This window comes from Grampus griseus (genome assembly GCF_964374135.1).
Source record: "Grampus griseus genome assembly, chromosome: 21".
NCBI classification, from domain to species: Eukaryota; Metazoa; Chordata; class Mammalia; order Artiodactyla; family Delphinidae; genus Grampus; species Grampus griseus.
The window spans coordinates 29,582,941-29,604,238 of record NC_139015.1 but is presented as its reverse complement, the minus strand read 5'-3'; the positions used below and the strand labels follow the sequence as shown (position 1 = coordinate 29,604,238).

Sequence of the window (21,298 nt, the reverse complement as noted above, 5' to 3'; positions counted from 1 at the left end):
ACCTGGGTACTTGTAAGCAGGAAGGGAGTATCGTATCCAAGGGTCGAAACATAAGGAATAGGGGTTGAGGGGGTGATGGTGGTCCTGAAGCTTCTGGTTGTGCATCCAGACTGGGAAAGGAAGCCGGGGCAGTGATGGAGGGTGGAGTCAAGGGACTGAAAGTCTTGAAAATGACAAAGTCCCGCTCTGCAAACAGGAGGGAGGGGGTAGGAGAGGTGAGGAGGGCTATGAGGAGGCGATGTGGCAGTGAAGAGTGAAGTTACACTGCCATTTTAAAAAAATCAACTTAATTGAGGTATCATTTACATTCTATAAAATGCACCAATTTTAAGCGTGCAGTTTGAAGTGTTTTGATAAATGTAGCATTGTCCCACGTAACTGTCAATCAAGATATGAAACATTTTCATCACCCCCCAAACTTGCCTCCTGCCCCTCTGCAGTCAGTCCCCTTGGCAGCACCGGACCCAGGCAACCACGGATCTACTTTCTGTCACTGTAGGTTAGTTTTGCCTGTTCTAGAATTTCACATAATGGAATTATATGGGGAATGTGTATCCATTCACTTGATGGTGGCCATTTGGGTTGCTAACACTTTGGGCTATTATTACTAAAACTCTTGTGAGCGTTCGTGTACAAGTCTGCGGGCATACGTTCTCCCCGGACTGCCTTGGTTTTGATTTGGGCTCCATTGCTTACCGACTGTTGGCTGTTGGGAAAGCTCCTCTCTGACACTCTATAATCTATATTGGTAATGAACATCTACTTCTAAGGTCGTTGTGAATATCAGATGCAAATGCCTGCAAAGCTGTAAGAACCATGCCTGGACATAGTCAATGAGCCAGAAATGGTAGATGTGGGTACCTTTTCCTGGGACCCCAGAGGAGACACCGCGTGGTAAAGGGCTTGTTTCATGGATGGACTTGGAGTGCCTTAGGACGCAGAAGCGGAAACCCACGAGACTTGGATGGACATCAGGTCCCAGGTCCCCATGTGGTTGAGTCAGTCCCTCTCGTGGTTCAACCCCTTCTCCTAGATCATCCCTTCTGAGCTTTGTGATGGCGGAACATGGGCCCCACCGTCTTCAGAGACCTGAAGTCCTAAGGGAAAAATCTATCTCCACGCTTTGTGAACTATAAGGTATCTCACAAATGTAAAGTATTGCCGTGGTCTCGGCCCTGCTGATTATTCAATAACAATGCTGCTGTTGTCCTCAGAAAAGACTGGACTCTGTATTTAAAAGGTTTGCCCAAAAGTTTAAAGCAAATTACCCCAAACCCTGCTCCCACTGACTGAGAGCTTTTGCCCTTTAGAAAGGCTTTGCTGTGTGTGTGTGTGTGTGTGTGTGTGTGTGTGTGTGTGTGTGTGTGTGTGTGTGTGTGTGTGTGTGTGTGTGTGTGTGTGTGTGTGTGTCGGGAGCCCCTCCCCCAGTCTGCAAATGCTCCTCAGGGAGTGGGGAGGGCCTGAAGTTTCTGGCTGTCCTTGGAAAGTTGATTTAATAAGGGTTCCAGGAAAACCAGCCTCCCTCCTTCCTCCCTCTCCTTTCCCTTCTCTAGTTTGGGATCTTAAAGAGGCTGAGCTTGTTTCAGACCAGGCTTTGCGGGGAGGGGGGCGGGGGAGACTGAAGCGGGGTCGTGGGCCGGGGAGTAGAATGCCCCTTTAAAAAGATAAGCACTAGCTTGAAAGACACTTTGAGCTCAAAGAGGCTTGTTTTTGTGTATTTTTCTCTCGTTTAGAATAAGACTTGCAGAAAAGCAAGGGGGTGAATCCAAAACTGTTTACAAGGCCGCTTCTCGTAATTGGGAATGGGGATCCTCACCCCCTTTTCAGCAGTAACCTGGGCTAAAGCCCCCAGACCCCACATGGTGGAGGGCACAGTATGAGCCTTGCCGTCTCAAAATACTTGCCTACATGCTCAGAAACCTGCAACTAATAAACGATTTAATGGCCGGGGTTTTACAGCTCCTCCCACCTACCCAGATTTGAAGGAGTCTGGTGGCCGCTCGAAGAGGGAGAGGTTACACTTAATGGAAAAGCCGCACGATTCCATTTCTGGCTGCAAGCCCCCTGGATGCCAGGCACCACAAAGCAAGGCTTTGTCTTTGTGTTCTGCAGAAACCTGGGCCCGTGGCGGGGAGCTGCAAATGGTGCCAGAGACATCACCCCAGCTTGAAGTCCGGCCCTGGGCCCTGGCCGCCACTGGCAACCCCCCAGGGGCTCCCGCAGCTGTCTTTGGCCCGAAGGGGTATGCATTTCAGCCTGGCTGCAGGGGGAGCCCCGAACAAGTACCGGAGGGCATCCCACCACCAGCCTCGCACAGGCCGAGGTCCTACTGGCTGCGGCCAGTGGGCGTGGCCGGAGGACCTGCGGCCTGGGGGCCAGTGTCCTGTGGGCCAGTGTTGGGTGGCTGCCGGGGGTGGGAGGGGAACATTCAGGAGCACTGCTGCACCCCACCCCGTCCGCAACGTAATTTTTTCTTGTGAAAAGAACCTGTTTACTTCTAATTGACACTGGACATTGAAGAGGAGTTTCTCCCCCCTCCGGGCCGGAAGGCGGGTGGAATTCCACAGGGCAGAGAGCGATGTGGGGAGACCCACTGGAGTGCAAGGCCGGAGGGTTTCGGGCTGTGGGAATCTGCGCGGCACGGGGCCACCAGGTTTCCCCGGGGCACTCCACTCAGCCCCTCACCCCGTCTCCAGAGAGAGGTAGCTCGGTGCCTTCGGAAGGGTGTGTTTGCAAGCGTTCCTGGAGCTGAGCTTTGCAGAGGGTGGGTGCAGGGGGAGAATGTGAGGCAGGAGCCGGAGGGCTCACGTGTCCACTTGACCACGCCGGGCAGAGCCACCCCAGGGCCGTGTTCTTGGCCCTGCCTGCTGCATTGCTGCACCATTAGCTTCACTGATTTTCCACTCCGGCTTTGCCGGCCAGCTCCCCGAAGTCAGGGAGGAGGAATTTCTCAGGGAAGAACAAATGTCTGTCCAGAGCCCTGGCCAGGGAGGGGGAAGGGAGGGAGCCCAAACAGAGAAGCAGGCCGCACTGCTGCCCCCGGGTTTCTGTGACGACCTGGGTGGGCAGGAACTGGAGAGAGAGGGTCAGGGATGCCTCTGGGGCCTGTGGCCCCTGCCCGGAGGTGGGTCAGCAGGGCCCGGCCGGGATGCTTGCTCCCGGTCAGGCCGAAATAGTGAGTGATGGCTCGTGTCTGGGGCCGTGAGGGATGGCCTTGGGAGAAGTGAGTTCTGGGGAGTCATTATCCGGGAGGGAGAGGTCCGGGGTCAGAGATCCTGACCGGCAGCTGTGCCCTGTTTTTACAGGGCCTTGATCCTCGGGGGCCACTGGGGGCTCCAGCTCCCCCTGTAGACGCCACCTTTGCCTCTTCCCTCCCCAAAGCCTGGCAACGAGACAACTGTTTCCCTGCTGACCGGGAAAGTCCAGCTGCTCTGGCACTGCTGGTCTCCCAAATTCAGCTGCCCAGGCTGCCCCGTTCATTCTGGAGAGGAGGCTCATCCAGACTTACGCCCAGCATTCCCTTCTCTCGGCCCACCCTGTCCCCGACCTCCGCCCCCCAAGTGATTCAGCAGCAAGTTAACTGCTCTACCTGGTCTCTTAAGGCCTGGAGTAAATCCCAAACTGCTTCCTCCTAGGAGAAGCCTTCTAGACCAGGGGGTCCTCGACCCCCGGGCCACGGACTGGTACCGGCCTGTGGCCTGTTAGGAACAGGGCCGCACAGCAGGAGGGGAGGGGGGGTGAGTGAGCAAAGCTGCATCTGTATTTACAGCTGCTCCCCATCGCTTCCATTACTGCCTGAGCTCCGCCTCCTGTCAGCATTATTGTGAGTTGTATGATTACTTCATTATATATTACAATGTAATAATAATAGAAATCAAGTGCACAATAAATGTAATGCGCCTGAATCATCCCGAAACCGTACCCTCCCTCACCCCGGTCCATGGAAAAAGTGCCTTCCACGAAGCCAGTCCCTGGTGCCAAAAAGGTCAGGGACCGCTGTTCTAGACTGTGGGCTGCTTCTGAACTTGGGGGCTTGCTCTGACTTACAGCCGCTGACGGCCAAGTCGGGGGGACATTTGCCTGATGGGCTGCTTGTGGCTTGTACCCTGAGTCCCCCGTCTCCTGTTCTTGGTTCGCACCGACCCTCCCCTGCCCCCTTGCCAAACGAGGTGCCCACTGCCTTCATTTAAAGGCTGTCTCCTTGCAAACCGGAAACCTCGGGAGAGGGGTTTGTCCAGTCAGTTCCAAGCACGAGAACCGTTGGCTCGGATGGAGCTCGAAACTCAGTGCTCCTTCCTGAGCCCACGTGTTGTATCGTGGCCAAGGCTCCTGGGATGGGTGGTGTAAAAGAAGGTGAATGTTGGTGTGAATGTGGCTGTGTTTCCCAGGCCCTGGATGTGTAGGTGCGTCAAGCCTCAAGTGGGTGAGAGGGTCAAGGAGTTCGGTGAAGAGTGAACATTAGTGGTCATGAGCTTGGGCAGGGAAAGAGGTTAAAAACCATGAATACTGGAGAGTCATATATTTGATCAACAAAGAAAGTTGAACTTAGAGCTTAGCCCCTCCTCTGTTTTCTCTACAGACGAAAACTAGCCCCTGGCTAGTGGTCCCTTCACCATTTGTTTACTGATTTAGTTTTCTTCCTTCCTTCCTTCCTTCCTTTCCTCCCTGTCTCCCATTCATCCATCCATCCATCTGGCCAAATAAGACTTCCTTTTCCCTTGTTTAATACAACATACACATTCATACATAACAACTGTTTATCCTGGTCCCTTAGCTGGAAATGTCCATCCCTATCCTTTCCTGCTTTCACTGTTTGTAATTTCTACTCTTAGCTTAAGGAGTAGCTTAAGGGCCACCTCCCTCTTGAAGCCCTCCTCTGTCTCCAAATTAATCACTCCTTTCCCCCCCCACCCCCTTTCTGTGTAACTTTCAATCTGGCACTTACTTTCCTCTTTCTTACATTATGGAGTTTTTTGTTTGTTTGTTTGTTTTTGCGTTACGCGGGCCTCTCACTGTTGTGGCCTCTCCCGTGGCGGAGCGCGGGCTCCGGATGCGCAGGCTCAGCGGCCGTGGCTCATGGGCCCAGCCGCTCCGCGGCATGTGGGATCTTCCCAGACCAGGTCATGAACCCGTGTCCCCTGAATCGCCAGGCGGACTCTCAACCACTGCGCCACCAGGGAAGCCCACATTATGAAGTTTTTAACATATGGCTGTTTCCTCCACTAGAGCAAAGTTGTATGCAGTCAGAAAGAATGTTTTTATTGCTCTTTTAAAACATGGATATTTTGATATGCAATCTGGGTTCATTGTGGAAAATTTAGAAATTATAGACTTGTAAAGAGAAAAAGAAAGTCTCTTATATGCCCATCATCCAAAAATAATCACTGTTATTGGTGAATCTAATTATATAGATTTTTTCCCTGCATTTATACAAGCATAACTTTTCAAAAATGGAATTTATATGTTATATACTGGTTTGTAACGTAAGCAGGTACTTCCTGCCATGCAGAGACGTTTCCATCATGCTTAAGTAACTATGTAGTAGTGTGGGTGTGCAAAATCTGTTTACCCAGGCCTTTACTGTTGGGCACTTAAGTTATTTTCAATAGTTTGCATTTAAGTGAACATACTTTTACAAATAAAATTTGCCCATGTATCCAAGGATACTTATATTCTAAAAGTTGTGATTACCTAGTACCAAATAGCCCCAGAAAGGTAATACCAGTAAAGGTCTTTAAAAATAATAATTAATAAACACTATTTATTACATTTTCACATTCCACATCCTTTACATATTTTTACCTCTACATTGATCCCATGGCCATAGATTTTATTTTCAAAATCAGATGAGGAAACTGAGGTTCAGGGAGTTAAGTAATTTGTCTAAGGTCGTCTAGTTGATAGGCGGTGAAAGTGGGATTCAGGTTCAGGTAGGTCTGACTCCAATTTTTTTTTTTCCAGTGTATTATACTATGTCCCTCTATCAAACTGGGTTTCTTCCTGAAATACAGGCAGACCAACATGTGAATTTAAACATTGCTGGGTCCGTCCCTTTTATCTCACAGGAATTGGGCTTCACCTCCCTTTCGGGGGTGGTATGTCCATGTGTGTGATTGGGGTAAGGGCAGCTGGAGACGCTTGTGCATTTCTTGTGTGACATTCTTCTGCTCTTGGCTGCGAGGTTATGCGTCGGTCATAGGTCTGTGAGCTGCCCTAATGAAAGTGATTCCCTAGCTTAGAATAATCAATGGAACGAAAACCCCATCGAGGCTGCCTTTTGCACAGGAGCTGAGACCTCCTACTTGGAGTAGGTCTGGGATCAGAGGTCGCTAAAGCATCAGAGGCCACACCTGAGTTTTCCTCGTAGGTCACACTTATTCTAGAATATAGTGGTATTGCGGGGACACAGTAAACCACCTGGAATGTTTCTAAAGTAGTCCAACGATGTCTCATGGATGGAAATAAACATGTTAGAAGGTTCAGCAAGCCTGAAGCGTTAGCATTGTTTTGAGGCTACCAGTAAATATTTATTTAAAGCGTGAAGAAAAGCAAAAAAAAAAACCCCACAAGGGTCCTGAAATTTTGTTTTTCTTAGTGTTTACATCTAACAAATTAATGTTTTAAACAAAAATATATATAATACGATGTAGTTGGGCTAGTCACAAAATAATTACAGGATTTTCAAAATTAATTAATTTGTGGTATACTGTCTGAGGTGTGCCCCAGGAATAGAACACAGATTTATTGCAAGTTTTTTGGTAAATATTTTCTTCCAGTTCTGTCAGTAACTATCTGTGTGCCCTTTTGGGGAAAACACAAAAATTCTCGGAGGCCCCTCTTGACTGGGAGGCCCAGGACAAATGGCAACCCTACCCCAGCCTCACCATGGGTCAGGCCCAGCCCTGGCCAGTGTCACTCTTACTACGCATAGGCAAATACAATCAGTGACTCATTTAAAAAACGTCATCCGGGGCTTTCCTGGTGGCGCAGTGGTTGAGAGTCCGCCTGCCGATGCAGGGGACGCGGGTTCGTGCCCCAGTCCGGGAAGATCCCACATGCCGCAGAGTGGCTGGGGCCGTGAGCCATGGCCGCTGAGCCTGCGCGTCCGGAGCCTGGGCTCCGCAACGGGAGAGGCCACAACAGTGAGAGGCCTGCGTACCGCAAAAAATAAAATAAAATAAAATAAAAAACATCATCCAGTGACAACCTCAAATAAGGACATAAAACTCAGGTTATGAGGACATCTGAAACCACAGGCGAGGGCCTCTTCCCTGAAGTGAAGGGGCAGATTGACTGTCGTTTGTGTGCACACATATATCATGAAGGCAGAGGTGTCGTTCGTTCCTTTGTTTACCCCAGCACCTTAGAATAGTGTCTGATACACGTTAGGCACTCCATGAATACTTTTTGAAGAAATGAATGCATGCATGAACGCACAGCGAGGTAACCATCCGTTTTCTTTTTTGAAAAAGGTACCTACAACTAGTAAGGACCTACTGTATAGCACAGGGAACTCTACTCAATACTCGGTAACGGCCTATCTGGGAAAAGAATCTTAAAAAGAGTGGCTATATGTATATGTTTAACAGATTCACATTGCTGTACAGCAGAAACTAACATAGCATTGTCAAGCAACTATACTACCCCCCAAAATTTTTTAAATAATAAAGGAACTAGGGAAAAAAAGATACCTACAATTTCTAGCTTTAAAAAAGGGGAAGATAAGAATGAAATCCTTTTCAACAGGAAGGTAAGGAAAGTAGGTGAGAAATAATTATTGCTACCCCACAGTGAGTCCTTTATATCACTTAATGCAGTGGTTCTCAGGTTTTCCCGGCAGGCACATCACCCAGTGGGCTTGTTAAAACCCCTTGCCGGGACTTCCCTGGTGGCGCAGTGGTTAAGAATCCACCTGCCAGTGCAGGGGACATGGGTTCAAGCCCCGGTCTGGGAAGATCCCACATGTCGCAGATCAGCTAAGCCCGTGCACCACAACTACTGAGCCTGCGCTCTAGAGCCTGTGAGCCACAACTACTGAGCCTGTGCTCTGGAGCCCGCGAGCCACAACTACTGAGCCCACGCACAACAACTGTTGAGCCTGCGTGCCTAGAGCAAGTGCCCAGCAACAAGAAAAGCCACAGCAGTGAGAAGTCTGCACACCCCAATGAAGAATAGGCCCCGCTCGCTGAAACTAAAGGAATCCCACACACAGCAACAAAGACCCAACGCAGCCAAAAATAAATTAATTAATTAATTTTTAAAAAAACAAAAATCACAAAAAACCTTTGCCACAGTTCCACCCCCAGGGCTCTGGATTCTGCAGCGGGGCCCGAGCTGGGTGGTTCTAACAAGTTCCCAGAGGATGCTGATACTGCCATCCAGGGACCACACTTTGAGAATCTGATATCAATTAATTGTCTATAAGGTAGGTGCTGTGTGTCCATTTCACGGTTTAGGAAACTGACACAGAGAGGTCAAACGAACACTTGCCAGATTGAACAGCTAAAATAAATGGTGTAGCTAGAGTTCGACTCAGGTCTATTTAATATCAGTGCCTACGGCTCTAACCCCTGTACTGGGAGGTGGGGGAAACGAGGAAGTAGAAGAGGGCTGAGTCCGATTGCCGGGGTTTATTGGAGGAAGGAAGGACCAGGAGTAGAAAGTTGTCTAAAAGCTTGTCTGGAAGGAAGGAGACCCTCTTCCTGGAACACCCTTCTTCTGTGTTGCTTGGGGCTTTAAGTCAGTTACCACCACCTTTGGAATGTGGATCAGCTCTCCCATCGTTGGAAGGGTCTGGTTTTTTTTTTTGTTTTTTTTTTTTTTGCGGTACGCGGGCCTCTCCCGTTGCGGAGCACAGGCTCTGGACGCGCAGGCTCAGCGTCCATGGCTCACGGGCCCAGCCGCTCCGTGGCATGCGGGATCCTCCTGGACCGGGGCACAAACCCGAGTCCGCTGCATCGGCAGGCGGACTCTCAACCACTGCGCCACCAGGGAAGCCCCTGGAAGGGTCCTTTTGCATTCGGAAATCTCTGCCCCTTTATTATCCAACTTCAGGGTCGACTTTGGGAATTAAGGTTTATTTTCCTTCGGTTTTAGGAATTAGTTTTTAAACCTTAGAAGCGTCAGGTTCTTTGACTACGTACTGATTGAAGGTCTCGCTTCGGCATCTAAAGCTTTCGTCCACGTTATTTGCACTCTCAAGGCTGTGTTAATGCCTGAAGGGTACGTTTGGAAGAGGCATTTATTTCGGAATATGTGTCCTTTCCCCACTACCCTCAGACTCCCAGTCCATTTTTTAAATTTATTTGCCTAGTGAGTTCTCATGAAGTCTCTCATGAGCATCAAAAAAGGACAGTGAAATAAATCTTTCTAGAATACCTGGGCTCCCAGCTTTCTGCCAGTCACCGCTTCTGAGCTACTCCATACCCTCGGCCCTGAGGCTTCTTCTGGAACATCTCGGGCCAGAGGGAAAAGATGAAGGGAGACATGTGTTGAAGGTGCTGGTGGCTGCAGCTCTGTGGCCAAAACAGAATCCCCTCTTCTTTTTTTTTTTTTTTTAAATATTGACTATATTCTCAGTGCTGTGCATTACATCCTTGTGTCTTATTTATTTGTTTGTTTATTTATTTTTATATATTTATTTATTTAATTTATTTATTTTTGGCTGTGTTGGGTCTTCGTTGCTGCACGTGGGCTTTTCTCCAGTTGCAGCAAGCGGGGCCCACTCTTCGTTGCAGTGCACGGGCCTCTCATTGCGGTGGCCTCTCTCTGTTGGGGAGCATGGGCTGTAGGCGCGCGGGCTTCAGTAGTTGTGGCACATGGGCCCAGCAGCTGTGGCTCGCGGGCTCTAGAGCTCAGGCTCAGTAGTTGTGGTGCATGGGCTTAGTTGCTCTGCGGCACGTGGCATCCTCCTGGACCAGGGCCCGAACCCGTGTCCCCTGCACTGGCAGGCGGACTCCCAACCACTGCGCCACCAGGGAAGTCCCATGTGTCTTTCCCCCCCCGCCCCGGCCTTACCACACGGCATGTGGGATCTTAGTTCCCTGACCAGGGATCGATCCCGCACCCCCTGCAGTGGACCGCCAGGGGAGTCCCCTCCCCTCTTCTTACAGAAAATTAACTTGCAGTCTCCTGCCCTCCCTCATGGCGGAGGGCCACCTGTGCTGGTGGAGGCTAGAGGGGATGTAGTGAATGGTACTCAACTCCCAAGGCCCAGCTGAAACTTAGAATGTTGGTTAGAGCTGTTGGAGTTGCCCAGAGCTTGTCCAGTCAGCCTTCCCATCTCACAGTTGAGGACACGGAGGCCGAGAGGGGAGATGATGTGGCGCGGGTCACACAGGAGTGGCAGGGCCAGTCATCCCAGTGACTTCCAGTCAGATACTCCTTCTGCTGCTCCCAGCCAGTTACAACCACCTGGGGCTCAAGCAGAGTTTGGTACTGTGTGGTTTTCACAAGGATTTCAAATGAGGCTCTCATCCCTTAGGACATCCGGAATGTGGACATTGCCCAGAGTAGGGAATCTCCCACAGGAGGCTCATTGTTTAAGATCAACCAGCTTGTCCGATCACAGGACTCCCCAGTGTAGACATTGGCCTTCCAAGCAGCCTTTGGTCCTGGTTCTCCTACCTGCTCTCTGCCTGAGTGCCATTCCATCTCAGGGAGAAATATCCCCAAACCACGCTCTTTTAGTTTCTGAAAACAGTCCTAATGCTCTACTTTCACAGTGTGTGTGGAGGAGGAGAAGGAGAAGAATGAATACGTGGTATGTCAGCGGGTCCTCTGGGCCATCACTTTCCTGCCAGTCTGTGGAACAGACCATTGGCCCCAGGTTCCATGGGCCAGTCAAATTCCCCCCCCCCCGATATTTTGGGTTGACAATTTATTTTGCCACGTAAGAACATCTTTAAAAAACCAACACTGTCCACTACCGGTGCTTGTTTTAATTGTGGTAAAATATACATACTATAAAACTCAACCCTTTTTAAGTGTACAGGTCCTTGGCATTAAGGACATTCGTGTTGTTGTGCAACCGTCACCGCTGTCCGTCTCCAGAACTTGTCACCTTCCTGACTGAAGCTCTACCTGTTAAACATGTAACTCCCCAGTCTTCTCTCCTCCAGCCCCTGGCAACCACCTTTTACACCATTTCCTTTTGAAAGGGTGTCTATTGGGACTTCCCTGGCGGTCCAGTGGTTAGGACTCTGCGCTTTCACTGCCGAGAGCCCGGGTTCGATCCCTGGTTGGGGAACTGAGATCCCGCCAGCTGCATGGCGTGGCCAAAAAAATAAATAAAAGGATGTCTATCACCTTTATTCTCGTAATGTAAAAATAAGGGATGTTTCTTTAACATTGAAAAAAATAGGTCACTTTATGAAGAGTCCCTTCCTTTCTCCACTGCAGTGGGTGGTGAGCGTCCTTGCACTGGGCATGGTGACCCAGACCCACCACTGCAGCCACGGGACCAGCCAGGGAGGGAAGGTGGCACAGAGCCGGAGGGGAGCTGATAGCCCTGGTGCGTGTGCTCTCAAGCATCCACTGAGGTTTGGGGAGGGGGCAAAAGGCAAATTCTGAAACAGCTGTGGCCTCGACTAATTCATCAGCAAGTTTAGGGAGCGGCAGCGTTTTCCTACACAGCTACTGGTGCTTCCTTCCCCAAACCAGCTCCGAGGAGCATGGGGGAGGGGAGGCCGTCCCAAGGCCCTGGGAGGGGGCGGGGTGGGGGGAGAGCCATACATTCTTTTCTTCAAGGAACCTGACCGGACTCTAAGGTCAGCGCCCGGCGGATTGGGAGCTGCAGGGCTACCTCTTGGCTGTCCTCCTTCCCCCACTCTTAATGATCTTTCCATTACAGAACCCAGACCAGGAAGTGCCTGACAGGTCACAGCTGCAGACACATGGCTGGGAGGCCTGGGCTCTGGGCCAGTGGTGGGAGGGTCTGAGTTCCCCTTCGAGCAGCGGGACCCCTACACACACACACACACGCACACGCACACGCACACACACGCACACCCCACTTCAGCTAGTTGTCCAGCTTTTCCCTGACAGCTCAGGGGAAGGTGTTCTTACTTCTGTGTTGTCACAGTTGGTGGCCGGTGGTACTTTTGCTTTGAGCTTAGGATGTGATTGTAATAAAGGCAGGAGAAGTCCCCCAGCTGAGGGTCCAGACCCCTGTGCTTACAGCCCACACAAGTGTCCTTACTGGGCTTGCGGTTCTTTGGGGGAAGTTTTCCATCAATGAACAAGGCTCTCCAGCTTCTCTCTCCAAAATAGGAACCCCCCTGAACATGGCTCTAGAAGCTTCCCGGGCGCCCAGGGCAGTTGTAAGGCACAGCCTTAATGCTGCCCAAACAACCACTCTGATTCTATCGAGATACCCAGTTCAAAACATTTTGCGCGGAAGGTCTAGAGGCAGGAGCATGGGCTCTGCAAACACACAGACCTGGGTGGGTAGAGCCCCCTTCATTTTATCCTCTTCACCGAGGCCAGCTCCTTCCACATACAAGTTTGCTCAGGAAATGTTAATTTACCCTAAACTGTGTCCGAGGGGGGCAGTTGTCACGCAGGAATTTCTGTCTCCACCGCCAGCTGTGTTGTTGGCTTTCTTCCCTGAATCTGCCAAGGCTGATTCCTCTGGTGCCAAATGTGAGCCGGTGACACAAACTTCTAGGAACCGGGAGCTGAGGCCCTCCCTTCCCGGTGGCTGCAAGGCACCTACCTTTGCTCTTTACGCTTCTTCCTGCACGTCTTAGGTGAACTTGCCCCTTCCCAGAGCAGCTCTCTCTTCCAGGTAATGTAGAGCAGCCCAGGGTACCAGGAATCCTTTTGGGAAATGGGTGGAGGACGCATTTTTCTTTCCAGCTCTGCCCAGAGTGCGTCTGTAAACATTGGGGAGAGAGGAAGAGGGGAGATTTCTTTTAAAAACAACTCCTGGGCGCATTCCTTTGTTAATCACGTAATTACAGCCCTCTCCCCGGCCTGAAAGTGTTCTCCTCCTCGTGGTGGGAGGTATTGGGGAGGGGTGGGTGTTACCCAATCCCTAGGAGGGAAGAAAGTACAGGTACCAAGGAGGCATCAGCTGGAACCCGGCACTGGGGCTTGAACCCCAGACTCCACTTTGATGCTGGGTTACCCGTCGCCACATCTCTGGGAAGGTTTGCACAGAATGCTGGGCCTCCCCTGCCCAACCACTTCCTGCGGAGCTGGTTTTGGGGGGTCTTGGGGTGGGTGCAGGGCCCTGGCTGTGGCTTTGGCCAGCACAGGCGGCTCTGCGCTAAATTACAGTGACGAGATGGGACAACACAAAAGCCCCCAAATCTTTTTTTAATAAAAACAAAACACACCTCCCAGCCCCAAGCCCCTGGGCTGCTGAATGGCGATGGCTTCCTGTCAGGATTAGCTGGGCTGCCTGGGCATGTGTGCACTGCCTTTCTCCTCAGGAAATACCTTTAGTAAGCCCTGGTGGGGTCCCCATGGCAACGCGAGAGGGGACCTGCTGACTGAGGCCATTCAGCTCCCATTGTTGCCGGGCCCCTTTGTCGGGAGCCGTATTGCAGCCTCTCTGGCAAACACAGCAGTTTGCACCGTTTTGTCAGGCTGAACGTGGAGTCTTTACATTTTAATGGGCTCTTCTGGCAGTGGCCCATTTGCATGCAAAATGCTCCTTCTTACTTCTGTCCCTTTTTCTATTAAAAAAAACAACAAACCCTACACTCCAAATCTCCCTGGGTCAGGGGCCCGGTGAACACAGCTGGATCTGGGTGTCAGGCCCCGCTAATTGATCTGGTGTCCCCGGCTCCCCTCCCACCCATGGCCGTGCGCCCCATTTCTGCAGCTCTCCCTGCCTGTTGGGGATGCCTCGCGTCCAGGGAATCTCACATCTGGAGGGCTTCCTCCATGGACCCTCCCACCGTTGCAGGATGACCGTTGTTCCCTGGGATTTCGGTGAGAACCCCCTCTGACCTGGCCTTGCTAGACTAAAGTAAGTTTTCAGTTCCATTTCAAAGCCAACGTAACGTCATAAAAACCTCGGCCGAGAGCTCCCGGAGCCCCACTGGGCTGTTCTGTGTTTCTTTTAAGTTGCTTTCAAAGCCACCCCGAGTTCCTCCCCCACCCACAATTGCCCCCTCATTTATCTCTGGGGAGTTTGTGCCGAGACTGTAAACATTCCTGGACCACCAGTTCCCCACGTTACCGGAGAGGATGGCCCTTCTCTCCTAACTTTCTCAACCCAGAGACGCAAAAGCAAAAGAATTTCATAGGGATGACAGCCATGGAGAGCCCCTGCCCGAGACAACACGCATGGATCTGTGGAGGGCTGGTTATTCAAGCCCTACACCCGTCCCCTTCGGAGTGCGGTATAGACACGACACCACACCTGACCTCAGAGGGTAGATGAGACATGCACTTACGGACCAGCCCTCAGCCGAGCAGCTTGAATGAGTGCATGATAAAGCCATGAGTTTTTTTAAAATTTTTATTGGAGTATAGTTGATTTACAGTGTTGTGTTAGTTTCAGGTATACAGCAGAGTGAATCCGTTATACATATGTCCATTCTTCTTCAGATTCTTTTCCCCATATAGGCCATTACAGAGTATTCTGTAGAATAGAGTTCCCTGTGCTATAACGTAGGTCCTTATTAGTTAGCTGTTTTATATATAGAAATGTGTCTATGTCAATCCCAATCTCCCAATTTATCCCTCCGCCTTCCCCTCACCCCGTGGTAACCACAAGCTTATTTCCTATGTCACATTACAAATGAGAGGAGGAACAGAGCCGCGGAAGTCTCCGGAGAATGAGTTTTCACGTCTGGGGAAGTGGTGGAGAGATAGGAAAACAAGGTGTTTTAGGAGAAAGCAAAATAAAGGGCAGTGAGGGTACTGGCTGCAGAGGTGGAACCAGGAGAGCTGGGTGGGAGGGGGTAGCTGAGAGACCCCCAGGTCCTGGAGGAGGACACAAACTGCGCTCTCGGGGGGCCTGAGGGGATGGGATGCAGAGGGCCAGGAGTGCGACACTCGGGATGTGTAATCAGGAGAGCTGGCCCAAGGGAAGGGGTGGCCAGCCTCTTTGCCTAACGTTCTGGATCATCTCAGTGGATCAGGCAGGGGTCATCGGAGGGCATCAGTTCAGCTGTAAGCTGCGCTCGAGAGGGAGGGGTTGGGACCAGAGGAGGTGTCAGGGATTGAGCCAGGGACCCAGGCAGGAGGGAGGGGTCGTGCCGCATACTTGTGGCCAAGGCAGAGCTGTAGGTACCTCCCGATGCCACGTGTGCTGGGTGAAGGGCCCAGGACCCAGCAGACCCAGCACCTAGAGCCAGCGCTGAGCCCTGTTTTGTGACTTTGGGAGAAGTCTCTCTGCCTCCACTGTCCTGTGTCTAAATGGAATAAATGCAGGTGAACATGAACGTGGATAAACGCGCCTTGTGAAGTATCAGGCGCCATACCGAAACAGGGCATGACTGTTGGTCCTGGTCTGCCAGTGTCCCAGTGCCGCCGCACCCACTCCACAATCTCCTCCTCCGCCACGTGCGCACAGTCACAGCTCCTCAACTTCGAGTAGCTCAGCAGGGCTGGGAAAGTACATTTGTAAGGAAGAAAACAGAGTTATAAAGCAGTAGTTGTGGGGCGGATGAAAAGGGAAGGATGAGGCCAAAGTAACCAACTGCAGAATCCCCTGTGAGAAGGTAGGAGACACGGGCGCCGTCAGACGAGACCCTGGGGCCGACCAGAAAGCGTTTCCGTTGTCTTCTGGAAGTCAAGGATTGCAAAGACAGTGAAAATAAGGGCTGCCTTTCAAAGCGGTAGACCTGGGCTCCAGATGTGTGGGGATTGCGGAGAGCCAGGCCACCTGGGTGTGAATCCCTGCTCAGCCACTTAACTGACTAGGTGGGCCGCCTTGGACACATCCTGAACCTCCAGGTGCCTCAGGGTCCCCTCTGTAAAATGAGGATGATAGTACCCACTCCACAGGGTTGTGGAGCAGCTGTCAGCTTCTATACCCACAGGGTAGAGATAAGAGTGGTTATCGGGCTCCCCTGGTGGCACAGTGGTTGAGAGTCCGCCTGCAGATGCAGGGGACACGGGTTCGTGCCCCAGTCCGGGAGGATCCCACATGCTGCGGAGCGGCTGGGCCCGTGAGCCATGGCCACTGAGCCTGTGCGTCCGGAGCCTGTGCTCCGCAACGGGAGAGACCACAACAGTGAGAGGCCCGTGTGCCGCAAAAAAAAAAAAAAAAGAGTGGTTATCAACCTCATAGGGTTGCTGTGAGGATTCAGTGATAGTGTGTGTTAAAAGTGTTCACAGGATGTGGGATGTATATAGTAAGCATACTGCCCGCATTGGTGTTACTGTTTTCAGAGTTGTTTAAGGATCCCAAGATAATATATGGGGAGGCGCGTGGTCAGTCGCAAAGCGCTATGCAAGTATGTTGTTATTCCTTCCTGGGTTCGTGCAAAGTTGTGAGGCTCGGGGATGGATGACTTCCAGACCGAACTGGTTCTTATGGGACCAGGGCTGGTGAAATGGTATTTCAGTAATACATTTTCAGGTATTTTCGTCCTTGTGGCATGAAAGGCCTGCATTCACAGTCTCTGCAGAGAAATGTGTTCCCTGGGACTTCTTGAATGGTTCTGTTCTATCCCCCACCTTATAAGTTGAAATCACCTTGGGGGCTGTTTTCTACTATGTTTTCTTTTGTTCCAAGCAGGCCATGCGTCTGGCCTCATCTCCCATCCCCTTCATTCCGAGGCACAGCACTGCTCATAAGCACCTCATCCTTTTCTGCTCCCCCCAAAGTTTCGCTCCCTTTCCCTACCGTCATGTTCCCCTGTGCTGTGAACATCGCCGTCTGCACTGACCACCAGTACTTGAGTTCTGAAACCTCAGAGCCTGTGCTGGATCACCTGTCCTGGGCTCTCTCACCTGTCCCGTTGCCTCGTGTTGTATGATCAAGTATCGCATAAATCTTATCACCCTGGTTAGCACAAGGTTAACCAGCCCTTCCGCTGCTTAGTTTAATCCTTTACATCTCTTTGCCCGGTAACAGGGGCTCACAGAGACACCTAGTGATAGCCATTCTGGAGAAAGCCTCTGTCTTCTTGGATTTTTTGGAAACTGGGGTTTCATCTTCTAATGACAACGTTTGTATGGATTTGAGCCTCCTTAAGGCCATTCCCTACCCTACATGGTGCCCATGGCTGGAGAAGACTCAGAGTTCAGAATCAAGAACTTGGATCTGATCTGATGAACCCAGGGCAGAACTGCCTGCTAGATGACAGTGGCAGATTTCTGCCATAAGCCAAATGCTACATCCTGTTGGCTCGTTGGGAATTACAAAGCCCTGGTATTTTGGAGGAAAGTAGGAAGGGAGAGGGACACAGTAGGGCCCCGTGAACGTTAATCACGTTCCTAGACTTGAGAGCACTGCCCCTCACCTCTAGCTGCTTCCTTGAGGATTACTAAAAAGTCTGGGTCCCCTGTCTGCTCCTAATTCCCCCTGGGGGATGGAGGGGCTCCATCAGAGAAGCAGGACGGGGTTGAATCCCTTTCCCTCCCACTAAAGGGGGTACCAGGTCCAGCCTGCACAGCCTTCCACAGTCCACCTGCCAGCTGCACCGTCCCAGGAGCTGCCCAGGACCACAGTGCTCCTGAACCCCAGATTCAGGCAGCTATGCAGGAGGCTTTGTCCTCTCCTTGTCTTCTGGAGAGATGGCCAAGTTGTTGACGGCCTTAATCCTCTAAGGGTGTGCAAGTTCAGCCCTAACCCTAAGCCTAACCATCTAGCTCCCGGTGGTGATGGTGGTGACTCTGATGCGGGCGTGGAAGCATGATGCACCGTTTTCCCACAGTGCACTCCAAGCATATTGTACCCAAAGCCTGGTCACCACGGAATCCAGATACCAAATGTCCTCCAGCCTCTGTTCCCCATCCCTCAGGAAGCACGGGACACATAAAGCACGTGTGTGGGTTTGCCGTCTCCCTCAGCGTCCCCATTCCAGTTCATCACGTGCTCTAAGAGTTGGAATGTCTTTTCAAGTTGCTGAGCAATAAACTGCTTTCTCTTCTTCATCGTTCATGGCCAGCCCAGTAAAGCTGTCAGTTGGCTCCTTTCTTGACTGCTAACAACACGTAGAGCCCTGGTCCATGGGTCTCGGCCAGAGAAAGGCCAGCTCAGTAGAGATGGAGCCACAGATACAAGGGCCTTTCCAATGAGGGCGTAAATGGGGGACCCTGGAAAGACCAAAAGAGAATGGAGAGTAGTGACGTGATTGTCGCAGGCGGCCGGTGAGCAGTGATGTCCTGCATCAGCCGCCTTACAGAGGACTCTCCAAGGTCGGGGCTGCTACTCCAGGGGGTGACATAGAGGGGCAGGGCCCCGTAAAGCAGCAAGCGGTCCATTACCGTTCCATCACCTCCTAAACGAAAGCAGTGTTTACCTGCTTTGTCAGTGGAGACTTTGACACACATCCGAGAGCACTATTAGCCATGAAAAAAAATCACCCAAGAGCCGTCAGCTGGTTTTTGGTTCTTCCAAAAATTAGTCTGTGCCGGACGCGAGCTTCAGTTCAAGGCCTACTGAGTATTTTCTGAGTTTCTGACGTGGTTAGGCACTGTGGGAAAACTATGATAGGCAATTCTGCCCTGAGTTGCTGGCTGTTTCTTAGGCGAGACATGGACACTTTTGACAGTTAGGAAACAGTGCGCCCAAATTTCCATCAACCAATGAATGGATTCATAAAATGTGGTATATCCACTCAATGGAATATTATTTGGCTGTTAAAAGGAATGAAGTACTGAGACATGATACAACATGGAAGAACCATGAAAACATGCTCAAAGAAAGGAGGAGGACACAAAAGACTGTATATTGTGCAGATCCATTGATATGAACTATCGAGCGTAGGCACATCTATACAGACAAAGCAGATCAGTGGTTGCCTAGACTGGGGGAGGGGGAGAGGACAGGGAGTGACTCCTAATGGGTACAGGGTTTCTTTTGGGGGTGATGCAAATGTTCTAAAGTCAGATGGTGGTGATTGCTGCATAATTTGGTGAATATACTGAAAAGCATTGAATGATACACTCTAAATGGGTGAATTTATGTGAATAAGTAATTTATGGTAGTGAATTATTATCTCAATAAAGTTGTTTGAAAAAGCAACAGTGCAACACGGTACGGAACTGAGTGTGCATCGTTGTGGTTCAGACGGTTACTGTTGTACAGAAAATGAGGGTAGAGACACTCGTGCCAGCAGAAGGCTTCCTGGGTGTCTCGGATGGTACACTTTGAGTAGGTGGGTAGGAGGGCTCTAGAGAGATGCCCGACAGTCTTGAGCAGAAGTAAGTTTCATTGTGGGGCAGAAGTAAGGCAGTTCGTGCAGGAAACATTCAGACTTGGAGCAGAAAGTGCGGACGAGGTCGCATGTGGAGGTGGGAACAGACTGTGACGAGTGTTGAATGCCAAGCACGGGGTTAGAGTACATCCTCTACACAGCACAGGATACTTGATCAGGAGAATGAATGGGACCAGCTCACCAGGGCCTGGAACATCAGGGGGAGCTTTACCTCCAGCAGCAGGGACAAGAAAGCTGGCTCTTGAGGCTTTAACGGACCACGTACGAGAGTTTTGTTCGCACGTCCTGGTTGGAATGAGCGGGAAGTTTAGAATCCAAGCTAGAATCAGCTAGAGCTTGGTCTCAGCAGGACCAGTCTCCCTTTGCTGCTTTCTCCTGGGGAAACGCCCGTGTGCCCCTTGCTACCTTTTTGTTTCTGGGACCTGTCAAAATAGGCTGTGATGCCAGAGGCTGAGAATTTGCGTTTACCGGAGTTTACTGTTTGACCAACGGCTGGTACAGATCACGAGCTGCAAAATATTTAATCAGTGAGGTCATTGTAGGGAAATAAGATTTGATCCACAGGAGCGTCTTCTGTTCTCCTGAAGGGTCAAGTCTGAACGGCTTTTCTTCTGCCTTCTTTTGGCAAAACCACAAACCATTAAAAATGGAAAGAATAACTTTTTTTCCAAGACCCACAAAAGCTTATATTTAATGAGCTGTGTGGTCTGCTCACCTTTGGTGGCGTTCCTCTTGACGTGACTCACAGAAATAAATGAGTGCGGGCCTCGTGGTTCTCAAACCCTTTGAAAGCAGCACTCCCTTTCTGATGACTCCATATTTGCCCAATATTTAAGACAGAGCCCTTGGGTCGAAGGGCGCCGGGGCCTGCAGCCTTGGCCTCTGAGCCTTATCCGAGGCCCCTCTGAGCAAAACTACTGTTAGTTCTTGGCTCCCAGGACACTCATTTCTTCATTGGTGAGGTTTCTAGAAGAAACCTGTTTGGGACTTCAGGAGTTTTTTTAAAATGAGGTGGTGAAGGAGAAGAGGGAGTTTGGAAGGGAAGGTGATGAAGAGACAGTGCATCATTGTTACGTCATTCCGCGTGCATGTATTGCCAGCTGTCATGTGCCAGGGCCCTACTGGGTGCTGGGATTTGAAGGTAAATGTGACACGTCCCCACACGCACAACCCAGTCGAGAAAGGAGACTTTCCTTCAGTGTGACAAGTGAGAAGGGAGAGCACCTGACCCAGAGTGGAGTCAGAAAGGGCTTTGAGGGACTTCCTTGGTGGTCCAGTGGTTAAGACTCTGAGCTTCCAATGCAGGGGGTGCGGGTTCAGTCCCTGGTCGGGGAACTAAGATCCCACGTGGCAGCGTGGCCAAAACAAACAAACAAAAAAGAGAGGAAGGGTTTGAGGCAGTTTCCAGCCAGGCTGAGAACCGGAGGGTGTGTGGACAAGCCAGGCAGAGATGCAAGGCCCGGCAGGGCAGTAGGGCCAGGTGCCTTTCAGAGCCTCGCTCATCAGGGCCTGCAGGGCAGGGGGCCCCCGGCGAGCCTCTGGTGATGAACCCATGGTGAGAAAGAAGGAAGGTTCCAAAAGGCAGCAGAAACTAGTCAGGTGGTAGACGGGAACTGCAGCAGGTGTGTTCTTCTGGTGGGCGATGGACAGTGGACAGAAGATGCCGAGAGCAGGCTTGCATGTCCCAAGAGGAACTAGGAGGTGCGTTTCCCCCTTGTTAGTGCAGAAGGGTCCGCCTGGGATGGTGACCTCTTTCTGTGTCCGGCCTCAGGCCTTCTTGTTAGCGTGAGTGCAGTGCTGCTGGTGGAGAGGGGTGGGTGTGCGGATCCCCAGACTCTGGGGAAGGAGAGGTGAGGGGAAGTAGATGTGTGTGCCCGTGCGTCGGAGGGGGGCAGGGGAGAGGAAGGTGGGGGGCTGGAGAGGGGGAGCCCTGCAGTGGGACGAGGAGA

The 21,298-nt window shown here is 51.2% G+C and overlaps 1 protein-coding gene across 1 annotated transcript in view; it reads left to right on the top strand.

The window, feature by feature from the left end:
* The window catches only part of FGFR1 (fibroblast growth factor receptor 1), a 47,238-nt gene that overhangs the window by 11,001 nt on the left and 14,939 nt on the right, over positions 1–21,298 (top strand). The gene's annotated exons all lie outside the window — the stretch shown is intronic.